This window comes from Astatotilapia calliptera, chromosome 19 (assembly GCF_900246225.1).
Source record: "Astatotilapia calliptera chromosome 19, fAstCal1.2, whole genome shotgun sequence".
NCBI lineage: Eukaryota > Metazoa > Chordata > Actinopteri > Cichliformes > Cichlidae > Astatotilapia > Astatotilapia calliptera.
This window is the reverse complement of record NC_039320.1, coordinates 14,206,897-14,225,574: the sequence shown is the minus strand read 5'-3', so window position 1 is coordinate 14,225,574 and position 18,678 is coordinate 14,206,897. Positions and strand designations below refer to the sequence as shown.

At 41.5% G+C, this 18,678-nt stretch overlaps 1 protein-coding gene across 7 annotated transcripts in view; it reads left to right on the top strand.

The window, feature by feature from the left end:
- The first annotated feature begins 1,851 nt into the window (after nt 1–1,851).
- The window catches only part of daam2 (dishevelled associated activator of morphogenesis 2), a 111,591-nt gene continuing 94,764 nt past the window's right edge, over nt 1,852–18,678 (top strand). For all 7 annotated transcript variants that reach the window (XM_026152820.1, XM_026152817.1, XM_026152819.1 and 4 more), the window contains exon 1: nt 1,852–2,051. The gene's annotated coding sequence lies outside the window, so the exon portion shown is untranslated. The remainder of the gene's footprint in view (nt 2,052–18,678) is intronic.

Sequence of the window (18,678 nt, the reverse complement as noted above, 5' to 3'; positions counted from 1 at the left end):
CACTGACTGCGATTCATTAATCGCTACAGAAGTCTTAGTCATGGTGGACTGTTAAAAGGTAAACCATTGTGCTATTCTTGGCCACACAAACATATTACACAGCCCCAAGAAGCAAAGTCTAAACACAACATAACTGATCGAAACGCTGCGAGAATAAGGATTTCATGTTAAACATTAGCAGGTCCACGATTCCTTGCGCTTGCATACAGAAGTGTTCTGTACTACCTGTTCTTCATTATTCTGCTTAATATACTTTATACAGCCTTAATTTTGTTGTGTTCCATGACAAGAACACTGGTTTTAATAATGTAAGGACAACAACCCTGAACATGAACACCAACTCTGATTGATAGTCATATCAATTATTAAATAAGGATTTGGAGACAAACAATAAGAGTCCAGTGTCAGCATTGTGGACAGGAGTCCCAGACACCTGAGCATGCTGAAAAAGGTCACTGTACCCTCTCAACTGAACTCTGCTGACTTAGTTTTATAAATATGAATAAAATTAATTTGTTCGATAGGATTATAAACAGTTAAATGCCAACATCAATAAAAATCAAGCCCATGCTAATTAGAGCATCTGATCCAATCGTAGCAGCATGACTGAAGACAATCCTGGATTTTGGAGCGCATGGCCTAGACATGTCAGACCTTGGAAAGCTGGCTACCTCTTACGTCTCTGTTCGGAACTAATAAGAGGCAATCATCAGCTCTGTCAGTTGAAACTCACAAAACAAATTGGCAATGAGTGCACTGTGCATTTATGGTTATTATGTGTACTAGTTCATGATGTTGTTTCAGCTATGTTGCTTGAATTTGTTGTGCAGGCAGCATTTTTTAAAAACCGAAGTATCACAGTCAGTTGAGCCTAATGCCCTCTCTCTGCCTGCCCTGTTCATCTGCTCTGTCACTGAGCCTGTAACAGTCCCATGAGTCTTTACCCTTCTACCATGGCAGAAGTGTTCTTTGTGATTACTCAATACAGTGTTATTTAGTGTAACAAGTATGCATCACTATACTTCTCAGTATGACAGTATAAAGGACAGAGTGGTACTGCATGGAGTAACCAATGGTGGATTGCAACTAAATACTGTTAAATACTTTACTCAAGTACTATTATAATTTACTGGTACTTCAAGTATTTCTTGTGTTAAATTCTACTTTTACTCCACTGAATATCACACTTGATATTCCTTGCTATTTATTGCAATGCGTTAGTTACTTCTTACTTTGCAGATTTGAAATGCAAAACCATCTGCTGCAATACAGCAAGAAGGTTGTGGCTTTGACGCCAGCTGCAGATCCTTTTTTGTAGTCTTTGCGAGTTCTCCAAAAAGGTGCGTGTTTTCGGTTAATTGGTGATTCTAATGGTTGTTTTTCTCTCTGTATTAGCCCTTCAGTTGGCTGGGTCTTGCCCTATGACAACCCCCGACCCTGAATTAGGCTAGCAGTTAAGATGAATGATAATCTAATCTATATTCTATTGTAAATCTACTCGGCAGAGCTGAAACATTAAAATGATATGCATAATGTCTACTTTTACGTTAAGGGCCTAAAGTATATTATCAGAGGCTTTTGTAGAGGAAAAGACTCCAATACACAGCCTTTTCCAGGCTCTTGCACAGCCTGTGTTAGTGTTCTTTATGAAGAGCTTCACAGGAGCATAGAAATGTTGTCGAGTTAGTATATATGGAGCATAAAAAAAGAATTATACGATGCTATTGCATTTGTATTATTTTCCTGTAATGAGCAAGCTATGATTTCATGCGGTCGTGTTCACCTCTCACACACGCACACACCCACTCGGATAGGCAGGCAGAGTGCGGTGACTTTAAGACAGGAGGCGTGGTGCTGCTGTTGTGACCGACTTGTCAGTGCCTTCACTCTCCACTATCATTCAGCTGAATGAACCTCCTCGTACAGTCAGCACAGCTCAGCGGCTCTCTGTTTATCCAGCCCGCTGTGATTTCTCTCCCATATTCCCGCTGACAGCCACACGGGATTATTATTTCCGAGCAGCGACTGATTATCCGCAACGCGTCTGCAAGGTAAGTTTACGTTTCCTCTGCCAGGCAGCCTGGGCTGAGCTGGAGGCTGGGATGGTTCTGCCTTCAGCAGCCGTAGAGGCAATCGGGGCCATCGGTTTGGATATATATTTGAACCCCTGGATGTGGGAAAGTGTCATTTTGATGCTACAGTCTCTGCTGATTAGGACAGATTAGAGTTTAATTTTAAATGTGATCAAAGAACCTTTGCTGTGGCTTTACCTGACTGCCCTTTTTTCCTGCTCAACATGCCAATTAGGATCCAGCACCTGATCTGGAGCCTGCTAGTTCGCCTGCATTAATATTAAAGGGAGAAAATGATTAATGGCTTCAGTTATAACACATCATTGGTGCCATTAGGTGTATATCAGTGCATTTATATGCAGTTTTGCGCATGACAGCCACCCCCCACCGATTATCTTTGATCTGTTTGACGGTTTTCTCACAGTGATGTGATAATTTTGAGATAATAATGTCGCTTTGTGTTATAATGATGGACTGCAGTGAGTTTTGCACGATGCTCAATGCATTTGACCTCGATATTATCCACCTATGCATTCACTGGGCCACACAGCGCTGATGTTAGTTCCTGTATCCGTCTATAGAGGGCGCTGCGCCACCTCCACTGCTGTGTCATCACCCACACTGCAAAGAAATAGCTTCTCATAAGAAGATCTGTTCAAATCAAGTAATTAAAAAAAAAAAGGAAAGGCATTTAGACTTGGGGCACAATTAAGGCCTCTGATTTTTTCCACTTTATTATTATAATTAAATGAAATGGAAAATATTTTCTGCTTGTTGCACCAGATTCAGACTCTCAAACTTATTGGGGGACTCCTGTTGATCCATACTTCTTTGAGTGGATAGGAGTTCCCTTTCTCTTGGACTAAGTCTGGCTACACCAGCTGTTCAAGTTCATTAATTTATTCTCTGTTAAATGTATTTATTTTTAATTTTGTAACATTTCGCCCTGTTGATAACCCTAAACCTATTTATTTCTATATTTCTTTCAACATTTCTTTTCTCATCCAGAGTTAAATACCATTCAAAGTATCATGTGATGGCCTCTTCACTTACTTCTTCACTGATATGATAGTGCAGAGATCGATATGCCTTTCATTTTTGGTCCATTTAATGGGATTTGTGAAGTAATGTGTTTAGTCTTGATTGCAGTTTTTTTTCTTTCTTATCTTTCATACTGTTTTACATCCAGATGTGTAAAAACTTGACAACCTCTCCATCTCTAACCGAAATCAGGCCATTCAAATGACAGATATTAATGTTAAGGATCATGTATAAAAGGGAAGCTTTTGTGAATCTTGCATTGCTATTGGAAAAAGAAAACTGCACTTTAATAATCAGAAGATACAGGCATCCCTACTTAATGGCCACACTGCTTGTCAGAGGCATCAGGAGCTGTTTAATCCGTCTGAACATCTGGCAGTGATGCAGCGTCGGCTGCTCTTGGCCAGCGGTTGAGGCTTTACAAGCACAGCACCATGCTAAGCACAAAATGATCCCCTCCTTCTCGTCCTCCTCTGCCTCCTCTTTCTCCTCCTTACCCACATGGCTTAGCATCATTCCTTCTTCCGGATCAAGATTGTGCTGCATCAAATAAAGCCACAGTGATCCCCAACTTTTTGGCCGTGTGTGTGTGTGTGTGTGTGTGTGTGTGTGTGTGTGTGTGTGTGTGTGTGTGTGTAAAAAGGCCATTATTGGTGAAAGGATTGGGGTGGATTATGGCATAGAAATTACATTTTAATCATTGGTTAAGTAAGTGGCTTGGAGGATTTGTGCATGTAAAGCTGCTGAAGGATTTTTTTTAAACAATGTGTAATGCACATACGTCACAGGCAGGAATAGGTTGCCCGCTGAACCAACAGACTTGTGTTAAAGGATGTCAGTGATGGATGGATTTATTCAAAAGTCCTGTTGCATATCTCTGAGCAGAGCTGAGCTTTTAATACATTATAAGCTCTTTCACAGGCATGCAAAAATTCACATATAAAGCAGGAATATTTGTCCCGTTTAACCTTAAATCAGACTAAGGAAGCAATTTTCCTGGAGTATTTTTGAGTCCACTGTTTTGACTGTAGTGCACAATCCTTGTCCAGCTACCTGTGTGTTTTTAGAGGAGGTAGGGAAGAAAAACACATGTGTAATCCAAGAGAAACAGGCCCGGTGGGCTGAGGTACTCTGCTTCTGGCTGTGCCCCTGCTGACTGAGCAGGAGCTGGACTACTTTTGGATGTGTATGTTTGTTTCTGTGGCCAGAAGCATGAGTAGCAGCCTTGCTTAGCTTTGGGTGGTTGTGTGTGTTTTTACCTGGTATCTGAGTGGCCACAAAGCTGTGGACTGTGCCTGGTCTAAGCTAGGACTGTTTGCCAGCTGGGGAAAGACAGGACCATTGTTCCCGGTGAGCAGTTGAGGGAGAAGTGTGCTCTCTTCTAACAGAGCCAGATGTTTTGGCTGGCTGTTGCTGCTCGTCCAGTCTGTGAGGTGAGACTGTGGCAGTGAGGAGGGGGCAGGAGTGAGCCTTTACTTGGTCATGGGAGAGCATGTCGCTCCTCCTTTCTGCAGCCTGCTGACTGATGATGTGCTTTATCAGATGTTCAGACTCGATCCAAACTTTAAATAAATCACTGTGCAACAAGTGCTGATCATCTCATCATCTAGAAAGCAGAGACACCCCCTTGTGCACCCTTACAGTTCATCAACAAGTGTTCCAAGTCGATATATTTGTCCCTGTCTCCCCTCATAAAACTTTTCATTTGCCTTCTTTACTCGTCCCTCATCAATTACACACTGAGTGGCTGCAGTAGACCTTCTGCCAGTCTCTCTCTTTGTGTGGGGGAGAGGCAGCGTGCTGACTTACTGTATCTGTGCAGAGTTTCTGGCACAGAGCTAAGGAGTCTGGGAGTAATTAGCTGTGAGGTTATAATCTAATACCAGACACAGTTTTGGGTCTGTTGGATGCCCACCCGCCCCCTTCCTCTCCTTCCAATCCTCAGGCACAAGTGGTTATGAGACCCCTCTTCACTCCTCATCCTCCCATTTCCTACTTTACTAGACCTTCATTTATGAGTACATGTGAAAAAAGTGGAAGTGGTTTGATTCTATGATTTGTTTTTACAGCAGGAGGTAACCAAATTTAATGCCATGAATACAGTACAGCCAAGGGTTTCTTCTTCTTCTTTTTTTTAAAGGTTAGAGCTGTACATATGTTCAGAAACACTTTGAAATCCATGCAAGGACACATAAAATGTCCTCTTAGTAGAAAGTTGCACAGTATCTATCCTTTCTGGAATTTCACACCACTTCACTATTGGGTTATGAAGCCATCACTACCTGAGGCTCTGCCTATGGTTCCTCTTGGGTTGTCCATATTGTAATCTAGATTAATGTTGGTGGTGCAATCTAACCACATTCACTGCAGGTGTGTAGATGTCAGAAAAAGATGCCACACTCTGATGTCTTCTTATTTGCAGACTAGTTGATTAGCCTAAATTGAATTTACTGGGACATGCATGCCTTTTTCCATAGTTTTTTTTTTTTTTTTTTTTCCGCGAGGGACTTGATGACGGTGACACATGAGTGTGCTGATGATGTGCTGATATTGATGGCAAACTTGAACTTTGGAGTGTTTTCCTTCTTAGCCAAACCCTTTTAGGTGCAAACAGTGCACACAGGTTTATACATGTTGTGTGGTCACCTTCACCAACAAAACAAAACCCATGTTACACCCCAAAACTGTAGTCCTTCACTTGTGCCACAGTTTGAAATAAATCAGCGTGCTGCTTATGTTACTCAACTAGTTTAGAGCTCATCCAAATGACTGTGGCTGTGGTAAATGGTTATGGATAGTTGATGGATCCTGACCACCCTGTGAATTTTCACTGGACAAGCAACATCTACATCATCTCCACAGAGATGTAGAGATGCAGAGTCTTTGCCACAGTAATTGCATTCATTTTACATTTAAATTATTACCGATATTATTTTACAGATGCTTTTTGGGGGATTTTTGCCTTGTTGATAGTAGAGTAGTGAAGACAGACAGGAAAGTGGGGAGAGAGAGCGAGAGAGAGAAAGGGAAGATGCCCAGCAAAGGGCCACTGGTCAGACTCAAACCAATGCTGCTGCATTCTAGTCATGTGGCATATGGTCTTCTGCTCACCCACTGAGCTAAACCTGCTCCACTATTTTTGCATTATCTGTTTAAGTAAGCACCTTCTTCAGAGCAATTCTTTACTTTTCTGTCCTAAGTTGTTTTTATATATTTTGCTCATGTAACACTGTTTTTATTTTAATCCCAGTCATTTTTATTTAACAGCTCACTGAGCTCAGCAGAAAACAAATGAGTGCATGAAAGGTGTCAGAATAAACTCAACTGGTGCATCATAACAAGATTCAGTACTTGACCAAGCATGCACATTATTACTCTGAAAGAACTTAAATAAGCATTGAAAAGTATAAGTAGATGAATGCATATGGATCTCTTGCACCATTTGAGATTCATTCTGTTTGAGAGACTCTTTAAGAGTACATGTCTCGTTGACTTCAGTCAAAAGCCTGATTTCAGCTTTTCTAGTGTAGCTCCTGGCCACAGAGGCCCAGTGTGCAGGACTTGTTGATGAGCGGTTGCAACAGGCTCTGGTCTGCTTCTCCCATACAGTAGTGAGGTTGTTCTCTGCTGTTAAAAACCTAAGTTTTAAAGTAACTCCAGCATAGCAGGAATGCTCCCACTGTGCCAGAAACCATTGACATTCGACCAACATTGGTGTAACCCAACTGTAAAGGAGTGCTATGATATGATCTTAATACACGTCAGTAATTTACTTTCTCTTTCTCTTCTGTGGATCCTTCTTTTGTTCTCATTTAATTATTGTGGTTTGTATGTAAACCACTTGTATTTATAAGAGTTTACATACATACAAAAAAAACCAGCTTTGGAGGTGTCTTCACTGTCCAGTGGAATCAAACAGTGCAGGACACGTTTCTGCCTTCTGCTGTGCTTCTTCCTCCTTTTATGTCCTCCCCCTCAAGCTGCCACTAAAGTCTTAATTTCCTGTCATTCTCACTAGCAACAGTCACAAGGTAGAAATGTGGAGTTACACAATCATGTGTTTATTAAATATGGAGGAGACGCTTCGCTTTCTTGACCGTTTTTTTGCACATTGTGCCATTGCAAACTTGTTTTTGTGCACTAGTGCTGCTATAGTGTTTGTAGTGGAAACAGTAGCCTGCTGCCTTGACTACCTGATCAGACTTGCATGTTTCCACCACTGGTGTAAATTGAAGGCAATTTAAGTTTTGGTTTCACCATATGTTGTTGAACCTCTACAGAGGGGAGTTTGTCACCACAATAAAGGTGGTATTTTGGGTGATTACCTATTCCATCATATCAGGACAAAATTCAAAAGGAGCAGGTGCGCAGCGAAGATTGCCTCTTTAATGCTCTGAGGAATTATTTTGCCATGGGTGGGAGTGATTTAGCACTAGGGGTAATAGAGGTTGAGAATATCCCAATATTTCTAAACTTACTGACAGTTCCCTCCCCCAAATACCTCTCCCTCCTTGGTCTCAATCTCTGTCAACTTTACCCTGCCCCCCCCCCCCCCCCCCCTTCTGCCATCTAACTCAATGCTGTGGTTGTTTTTGGTCCACTGTCTCCATGTAGTCACAGGCAATTAGATCCCGTCAAAATAGGGTGCAAGAAGGCGGACTGAGACTCGGGCACCCAGACCTTTTGCTCCTGCCACTTACACTTGGCTAATATTACCCTGACCTGCCGAGAAAAGGCCAAATAGGTTTTGTCAGTAGATGGAACAGAAAGAAGGGGAGGGGTATGCACTTGGGACCTGTGCACGTGCTACCTCAGTGAACACAAAGCAGCTCTTTCACTAGGGATCTGGAGCACATATGGAATCATTTATCAAACCTCCAGTGCGTCAGCCCCACCATATTCTCTTGGCTTCAGGTCTCCCCTCACCTCTGCATCTCAGGTTCACTTTGCCTCTGAAATTATGTTGAAAAGTGGCGCCTGGAGATGTTCCTCCTTCGCTCTCCTTGGTAGTCATTGGTAAACCATAAATACACTTTGATTTGCAGTGGCTTGCCATGTAAAGTCCTAAAAAGGTTGGCAAGCTAGTCTTGGCTTTCAAAGGCCAGAAAGAAAGCAAAATGCTTAAAAAAATGACACATGTGGAGTTTAATGTGGCGTTTGTGTTGAAATATTGCTGGACATTTTTCAGGATTATTGACTGGTGAACTCCAGTTTGAAGTTAACACTGGAAAGTTGCTGTTGGTGCTGTAGGAGAGTTGAATGAGACATTGTGGCAAGGATCTCAGGAGCAAGCACACCGTATTTGTGGAAAATTCACACAGAAATAATTCCAGAAAGAACAGAACTTTAGTTTTTTATACTGCAGTCTCATGATGACTGTAGACTTGGATCTGTCATCTGCACATCCATGACCCGAATCGCCACATCCCAAAATTGCTCTATTGGATTGCAATCTGATGATTTTCAAGGCCACTTGAGTACAGTGAGCTCATTGTCATGTCAAAGAAAATGGTTTAAGATGATTTGAGATTTGTGACATGGCATGTAACAGTGCTGGATGCAGAAGATGAGTATATTGTAGTCATAAAGGGATGGATGTAGTTGGCAACAATACTCGCATGGTATGTGGTGTTTAAACAATGCTCAACTTGACCTAAAGGGCCCAAGGTGTGCTGAAAATAGATCTCCCACACCATAAGATCACCACCAACAGCCTGAAGTGTTAATTCCATGCAGGATAGATTGGGTCAACTTAACGATATCTGCATACCTGAATGCATGTGATTAGCTGATTAGATATTTGCAGTTGAGCCGATGTATCTAATAAAGTGGCTGCTGAGTGTATATAGATCTCTTTTAAAGTGATGCATTTGTTCATGCTAATCTTAACTGACAGTGATAATTTTATCTTTGGGTGTTTTTCATTCGGGTTAAGGTTGTATGAACTCAGTTCAAGGTCTGTGCTAACTTTGAGTTAGGTTCACACACAGGGTTTGTTGGCTACTACTTGAATGAATTAGTATCCACTCTAAATTATAAGGACAGTATTTTAACAGTAACCCAATGCCAAAGTGACATCATCTCCAAGGATTGGGCTCTAAACTGCACAGCTGGGTGTAGATAACGGAGCAGCTTGGATGTTTATTTTTTTCCCTTTCTGCATTCCAGCTTCTTATTTATAATAGCTTTGATATCCAGCTCTGGGGGCTACTTCTATAAAAGGAAGTTTGAAGACTTTTACCGACCCACTCGAAAGGAGGCTTGCATGCCACATTTTCGCAAGATGTAACCTTTAGATTTTCATTAGAAAGTAGACATGAATCACACAGGAAAAGAATGTCGTGTTTGGCTTTGGACAAAGCCAGAAACCTAAAGTTATCAGCTCCCTGAGTCGGTTTCTGCTTTTGTGTCATCCAAGAGTGTCTTCAAAGTATTTAAAGTTGTGAATGTTTGAAATTCGTGATTGTGATTGCGTCACCTCTTCATATCACAGGTCAAACTTATGGCTTTGTTGGAAATATACTCCGCAGAGTTTGATGATAGGTGACTTTTGACCTGTTACCTCATCCCAGTGCTTTGCTTGCCCTTCAGGAAATTGATTTTGTTTACAAAGGCCTAGCCGTTATGTGCTTTAGATTGAATTTTCCTGTTGCATTGGGTAGCTGAAGTTATCAATATCCAGGTCTGTATCTTTGTTTTGACTGAGCTGTAATGACAAAGTTCAACCCGTTCCTGTTTAAAATGGGAATATCCTCTGTTTGCAAGCTGAGCAGATTTGATCTCAGTGGCCAAAATGATGCTAAATCTCTTGGTCTAGATTGTCAGTCTTGAGTTTTTATCTTAATGTTGTCTCAAGTTCAGACGGTGCCTAAATTAGCCTAAACTTTTCAACGATAGCAATCCAGATGTCCTCTGTGGCTTGACACCCTGTTTAATGCGTAGCAGATGGTATTTGTAGTGGTGGATTGTGCTGAAAACAGATTACCTTAATGAGGTCATTTACCAATGAACTGTGCAGAGGGGTATCCAAGGCCTCTGGGTTTCTGAAATTTACTGAAGGTTACCTACAGGTTAAACATCCTTGGAATACTGTTGAGACCTCACTTGGATCACTGAATATTCTTTACAAAGCAGTGCATTCTCTTTGAGGGTCCTCTTTACAAGAGATATGGCCTAGCATGTACTTCTATGGGTTGTGTTATTGTAACCGTCAGCTCTTTCCCTCCCTCCCTCCCTCTGTCTCCTTGGTGGACAGGGGTCCTTCGCGCTGCCCTGTGCGGCTCTGTTTGCGTTTGATTGTGGGAAAATTTCTCAACTGTCCGTGAGAGTCCCCCGCTCTCTGGACCGGCTTTTCCCTTGGGGAGGTGAGGGGGGGTCCTCTGTGCTCAGAGATGCTGAGCCCCACTACTCCTCCAGGACCGTTCTTGCCTCAGCAGATCCTAGTGGTAGAAGTGGTGGCAGAATTCCTTTGCCCAGTTTTTAGATTCCCAAACTGGAGTTATTTGCATTATCATCAGGCTCAGGAGTAGGATTTATCTTATCTGGTTGGTGGATCCTTCAAGCTCTTCAGCACAGTGATGAAGAAGCCTGGTAAAAGAACTCACAGCCAATAAATCACTTCAGATTGAGGCCTGAGATTGCGATGTGGGTCTTGATGTGACACAGAGTTTTGAGAATGGGCCAGACTGTGGCAGGTTTACTTTGGCTACCCATGCAAAATATGTTCTGGCTCCAGGGTTGGATATTGAACCTGAAATATGTAAAGTTTATAGCTTGGAGGTTGCTGGGTTTTTTATTTTTATTAAAAAAATTTTTAAAGAGACTTTTCCTGGTTTGTGTACTGAATGTGTCATTTGGCTGGAGGAATTACCTCATTAAACAGAGTTTGTGGCTTTTTATATTTAGATTTTGAATTTCAGTTTTCATTTAATGCATTCAATTGTCGTTGGCAGTGATTTGTTTCCACTTTTGCATATGGATAGTGATGCAGTTTTATTTTCACATTTGCTTTACGGGAAATCCCAGAAACACAGGTTTTGTGTATTTAGTGTCATGGTGACATACTTGTTATGTGTTTCGTGCGCGCGTGTGTGTGGCACTTTATATTGACCAACAACAACAAGATATGACAGGCTGTCAGATAGCCAAGCCTCCTACCCTAATCCTCAATTCAATTTAGTCTACTGTAATTCACTTTGCTAGTGTGACAAATGAGCTTTATTGAAGTGATCTAAGGCTGGAGCATCTTAACAAGATTTAAGAAGTAGCTGAATCACATTTACCCCTCTTGTTTTCCCCCTCTGATCCATCTGAATAATTCTTATCCTATCCTCACCTGCAGCGTTTGGAATCCATAAGCCTATAAATAGTCTGACCTGAGGAAAAAATATGGTTCAGACATGCAGTATCAGACCAAACCTCCCCTGTGATGTCACTTTGTTTAAAACTAAAGGCCATTACTAAACAGTAAAACGTTTTATAAGCTCAACGCCATCATAAATCTCGGGGAGAGTCTTGGATTACTAAATTTGGCTTCTGTATTTTCCCATGCATTTCTTTCTAATCATGTAACGACTTTATGGTGCACTTCAAAGCTCCTAAATAGAAAGCTGTGACAGGCACTTTTACTGTGCTCTACAGCCTCTCTCCCAGGCCCTAATGCATCATCCAAGCTAACTGCCATCTTATTGTGTTTGAGCTCTGAGATAGATGAGCAGATGCAGTCGAGGATCCAAGAACGGTTCTGTCCCTTTGCTACTGAGTAACTAAACAGACAAACAGAATCCAAACAGGGGACCTGAGCCATAGATCCTTCATCCCTGGCGAGTTCTTTTCAAAAACTCTTTTTCGCCAAGTGACAAACCGCGTGGTTGGCAACAACTAAAGCATTCAGAGGAGGAATGAATGGGGTTCTGTCTCTGGAGAGGCCTGTTGAAATGGGGTCTTTTGCTTTTATCCCTCCGGAGAGCAGATTGATCTCGCGCAGGTTTGCACTGGCACTGCACTTCAAATGGACTGTTGAAAGGCAGGAAGGCAGGACGTTTATTTGTGCTGCGTTATAAACTGTGTCCTTTTTCCAGATTTTAAGATTTTGTGGGTGTTCTCCATCGTCTGAAAACACTACCAGGCCATCGCTCGCTCCCCGCACTTGTGTTATTCTTAAATTCACCTGTAACTCTAACCCAGACTTTCCCTCTCAACCTGCTTGTTTTCCATGCGTGCTTGCCATAAGTGACAACAGCATCCTCTTCTCATCTACTCTGCTTCGTCCATACTGATGAAAAACACAGGTACTCGTGTAGACTCTGGGTCCTGTTTTATAGTTGTGCAGATGGAGAGGAAGCTTCTTAAAACAGATGTCATCCTCCTCTGATATACGCTCCATCACTCCCCCTGTGGTAAAGATCACATGTGGACATCAGGTGACCCTCTTTGTGCCGTTTACTCGGTGAGTAAGATACTCCCTTCCTCTTCATGCACCTCCTCGTCTTCCTCCTTTGCAGAGAGTGTGCTGGTTTTCTTCTCCTTCTACTTATGTAAACTAGGAGATTGTCTGCCATCAGCATTCAGGAAGTGTGGGGCTAAACAAATGACAGAAGCCAGTAGGAAAATCTCAGATGACCCAAGAATGTCTTAGCAAATCTGAAGAGGAGGTTATTTTTGGTTAGTGACTGATTCAGCCACAACATTAAAACCACTGTCAGGGGAAGTGAATAATATCAGTCATCCCATTATGATGAAATGTTCTGCTGGGAAACCTACAGTCCCAGCACTCATGTGGTTACTACTTTGCCATGTACTAACAACCTGAATGTTGTGACAGACCAGGCCAACTTGTTTGTGCACTTGTGAGATTGCATGGCTTGGAAAGATGACACTGTGATGTCCTGACATTAAACAATTAGTCATTACAACTATGTTTGAAGTTCTTTAGTCGTGTGGTTTTGTAGCTCTGTGTGGTGTTTTTGCTTTGCACACATCTGCTCCTACTGGTGGCCATTAGGGTTGAGAGACTTTTAGTATTATTTTCCTGTCCCCCCCACAGGGGGCTTTTTTTTTTTTTTTTTTTAGTGGTTTGCCTCTTTGAAAATTAATCTCTTCAGATAAATCCATTATAAAGGACAGTCACTGAAAAAAATATTCTGCTGAGCTACAGTAGAGCTAAACAGATATATTAATGAAAATTTTCATCATGTATGTCTAGTGGATGTAGTGCTGTGGAGACCTGCCATTGTATATTAAGTACATTAAACAGTGGCAATGTGGAAGTCCCCATTTCCTTGTCTGACAAACTAAGTATCAACACTAAGTAACGTTAAGCATATGTTTGCTAGGTAAGCTAGCTGTATTTTTAGGTTTTTGACCAATGTAAGCACACATTACAGGCATCTTTCATTTTCTGAATTTTGGTCCATCAGCTTGCTAATGTAGGTTTGCCCGATTTTAGGGTGTTTTCTCACAGCTGTGCTGTGTCCATTTAAATTAAAAGTTAACTTTCCTACTTGGTGAAATTTGTTTGTGCACGTGTGAACATGATAATCGCACTCAGGTGTGGAACCAACCAGACAGAGACTCACTAGTTTGTTTATGGTGAGATCTGACCTCATACTGACCAGGTGATGCTGCAAGTTTGAGCCGAATGCCTTCCTGTAGCCAGGTATGCTTTGCATTCTGGGATGCAGCAGAGTACCATTGCCTAGCCCATGCAGTTTTGGCTGATGTCTTGCCCAGATAAATGCAAATGTTAGGGATATATCAATTAGGTCCTGTATTTTCTTTTGTCGCTCCAATGACAACACAAAACAGTTTTTTGTACCAGACAGTAAACACATACACTTGGACACTTTATAATGGGAGTCATGGAGCGCCACTCGGTTTTGGAGCCAGCTTCAAGTGGCCGTTAGAGGAACTGCACTGTATCATGACATTTTAATTCAGCCCTAGATATTTCAACAGCCTTCTGCCTTTATATTAGCAAGCGCTGATTATTAAATGTTTGTCAAATTTGAATGTTGTCCAACCATTGTGTCCATTATGGTGCGCCTTTTTAAAAGCAGTTTTGAAAACAAAAGAATTTATGTGAGAGAGATGCAGACCCAGGATGCTAAAAGCTCTTGCAAATGTATGCGTGTGTGTGCACACATGTGTTGAAGGGTCCAGGCTGTCAGCAGTGGAGTGATGGAGAGATAACCCATAAGCCAGTGCTCTGTGTGCCAAGCCATCTGACTCAGTGCAGGAGTTGGCCGGCATTAAAGCTACTGGAGGCTGATATATTTTCTCTCTGTCGCTCTCTCTTCCTGCAGAAGCTTAGATGGGCTGCCCATTTTCAAAGTCTTACAGCCTGTATTATTTCTTCAGGCAGTGATCCATCTAGCAAATGGCTTCTTAAAGTCCAGTCAGTTTCATCCTCTTCTTTACCTCCTCACTGGTCACATGGTCCAGGAGCCACAGGGATTAACTGTGCCCTGTAAAGAGGAGACTCATATTGTGATTATCAGAAGGAGAGAGGGAGCTGAAAAAGGGGAATAGGGATGCTACTGGACTGTAACCATGCCCTTGACTCTATCTTTTGGGGCTGATACTAGTAGCAGGGGGTGGATTAAAGGTATTACTCTGACAACCTGGACCATTGGAACAGACATAAATGCTACCATATCAACCCATGCACACATCACTGCCTTCATAATCCCCAGCATCCACCCTGCTGTGCTGACAGACAAAATCCCCAAAGTGCACAACTAACTGCGAGTGACCGTGACTATTTCAGCAGTACGGAGATTAGCTTTAAAGAATAAAGATGCAACATTTGTAAGTTGATTTTTAGTGGCTGTGGGAGGAAGGATATCTTAGACAAAACTTGCACTGCGTTTGTTGAAGTATTTCCAGGATAATGATTCACATTCAATTAGTGAGAATTAAATGGGATTTTCCAGTTGACCTGAGGGAGGTGGGTGGGTTTTGAACCTCCTAATTGGAAAAAAATAGGTGATGTTCCTGTAATTGTGAATAATCTGTAGTGCAGGAAAAGTGTGCTGTCTCAACTTCATGCTCAAAGATGAAACCATCGGAATAATAAATATATTTTATGTTGATACTTTTGTTATTTTTCACCTAATTTTCTCCCTCGCTCACTTTTTCCAGTCTTTGGATGCCTGCCTCTCTTGTGCTCTGCCCTCATTTGCTGCCAGGTTTCCTTGACAACAAGCTGCAATACATAAACTGGGCAGCGTTCAGGGAACGTAGCACTGCAAAACAGAAAGTCGTTCTCGTTATCTCTCATCCCTTGCATGGTGCTCCCATGGTCCTCGGCTAGGAGCAGGAATCTCACAAGCAAATAGATTGTTTTTCAGTGTTCATCATTTTAAATCAGAGAAGAACAAAATCTTCATTCACTAATTTTTTTTCTTTCAGTGAGATGATGCACTTGAACATAGCTTCAGTACAGAGCATTAAACTGATGGGCTGCATACAGAGTTTAATTTTATTGCTAATTTTCAATCCTTATCCCCAGTTGGGCATTATATCCACATTTTATGATCTTCAAACTCATAAAAAAGAACACACTCTGGATAGAAAACGTCTATAAATGCAAAACAACAAAATTACAATGAATAATGTCTGAACAACAATTTCTGCAAATGCTGAGGAGAGGATGTAAGGTAAAAAATAAGTGTAAAAAAACAGTGTATTACATATTAATTTTTAATTTAAACAAAAGAACTAATACATCACTAACGTTACTTAATTACTCACTAGAGTAACTTGCTACACTACATTTGCATTACTCCACAACATAATATAACACTATAAAACTTAGGATACAGTCTCACACATGAAGACATGCTCAAGATTTTTTTTCTCCACACTTCACACCTGATGGCTCATCACTTCCTTTGTTACCTGTTGAAGGCCCTGGCTCTTAGCTGGGGTGAGCATACGCAGCTTTAACATCAATCTGGGTTCTTCAGTAGCTTTGTGTTTGCATGATGTCTTTGCACATGAGTTCTGGCTGGGCACAGTTTGCACTTTGTCGTCACTTTCTTTCCTGCAATAAAAATGACAGCAATATTTATATCTCCACTCTGCAAGAGTTGTGCAGCAGACTGCTCGAATACTCTCCTCCTTCCTGCACATGAACTGAATCAGGTGATTGTAGTGCAAGCTTGCAGGAAAAAAGGTGTGTTTGAATTTTTCTTTCTACTCACCCATATTGATGCAAGTAACAGCATAATTGCTTACTGTAATATGATTACTAAACTTTATACAGCAATGTGTTAAACTGCAAACTCTTTTGCAACTTGCAAAAGAAAGCTTTAGTGTAAAGTAGAGCTTGAAAGTTTTGGACTCTTAGAAATGCCCCTGTCAGATTTCTGGTAATTTATAAGAGAAAGAGTTCTTTTGTTTCAGTAGAATTTTGTTTGCTCCAATATAATTTTCCTACTGATAAATTCATATTAGTAAACACAACATGCTACTGAAAAATATGATTTATACTTGCTGAAAATGCTAATGGAACTGCATTAAAACCATAAAGTGACCCAAACGGCTGAGCGGTAGTGTTCATGAATGAACACACACACACACATACACCCACCCTACCTGACGTGACCTTGCTTTCCTGACATTCTTTCCAAGATCTGGGGAAGAGGAAAGGTATCTGCTGATTGGAGGTTTGGCCCATGAAACAGAATGGATGGGAGAAGCCCTGCTGTGATTCATTTGCACACACAAACTGTCTTAGAGCGCCACTGACAAAGTATTAAAACAGGCGGTGAACATAAATCTGTCTGAATTCGTTTGGCTACTGGTCAGTGCTGTGCAGTACATTTCCCAGACTTGCCTTCTCTTCCTTTTAATCTTCATTAGAAGCAAACCTTCAGACATGATGGTGCATCGGTTATTTTTACTGTAGTGTATTCCTATCTGTGGTGTTCGACATTGCAAACACCTCTCTGGCTTGGGTTCCCTTTTTCACAATTGTCAAAACTCTTTAAGCTCCCCTGCAGAAAAGGCCTTCAAACAGGAAGCTGTTGACAGGTGAGGTCATTTAAATCCCCCCCCCCCCCTTTTTTTTTTTTCATTGACCTACTGCATCCTTCCTTTCATTACATTCACAACAATCAATGCTCATAATTATTGAAATGGCTCCTTTGGACTGTGTTTTGAAAGGTTACCGAGTTCTCTTATATCACACCCTGCATCGCAACTTGGGGTCTCAGTGCTCCACAGTGGCCACCGTAATAATGCCAGTTCTCACTGCACGTCCTGGTGCTGTGGAAAGAAAAAGAAAACTCAGACTCATTGTTCTGTGAAGGAAACTCAGATGCAAGGAGAGGAAAGGCTGCAGGGGAAGAAGTACTGACCCACATTTTTGCTACAGTGTGCAATGGGATTCGAGGCCCAACCTGACCATTTAACTTTAATAGCATGTAATCTGAACAATGTGTGTTGATTGTATGCCGCCGGAGCAGATTAACCCAGATTTGTAGTGCAGGGGTCAAGGGTTTAGTTTTTTTTTTTGGGGGGTTTTTTCCCCAGTAGGTTTTCATCCCATGGGTGCCTGTGAGTCAGACACCTGTATATTGTGTGAGAGCTTCTCTTTACTTATAACTTGAACCCATATATCTGCAGTGATATACACTAAGGCATGAGTGAAGAAACATCTGCTTTGAATTTAAATAAATACAGTGACTTGGTGATGACTATAGTTTTTCAGTGTTGGTGGATGCTACATATGACTAAAGTGAGGATGGGCCTGACACTCAGGGAGCTTACATCTGCTGAACACTTCTGATTGTGTTAAACATTTCTGTAACTGAATGTATTTTACGTAACGGTGAAGGAAAAATACCCAAAAGAACGTGTCAAAACTGGAATAGTGCTTGCAGCATTGGTGGTGTATTGGAGAATCTGCCATCAATATCTGGGAGTGCATGTGTGTCCACTGCAAGGTCAGAGGTGCAGAGAGACCTTGGACTGCATGATTTCCTTTTGGTATCTCAGCATTAAGACCTGTCGTAGATGACACCCCGGCACCAGTTGCTAGGGATTGTTGGGAAAAACTGTATTTCCACACTGGTTGGTAAGTAGCTGTTGGGTGATGTTGGCAGTTGCTAGGAGAAACTGGACACAAAAAAGTGTCTGGTACTGCTCAGCAAAACTTGTAATTGGGTGACCTCAGAAATCTAAAAATCATTGTTTGCATGGAAGATGATGACTTGTGTGCAAGCACTCATTAAGTACTAAAGTAAAAGTTGTGCCCTTTGAAACATGTTGGTTGCACCAGTAAGGCCACTTGGAAAGTTATCAGACTTTTTGAAGTTATTAACATTTTGAAACAAATTATAAATTGTGAAAAGCTTGAAACAATTTGAACACTTGCCAAATGCAGTGCAGAGAATTTGGACATTCAAGTTGTCCTTGATACAGCATATGGCTTCAAAAAGCTGGTAAGATAGTGTAAACATTGAAACATGAACGTTCTATCCCAACCAACTTTAACATGAAAATAGCTGGTTGTAGGCTTGTAATTCCAACATGGATTAAAAGGGTTTGCGAGGTGATC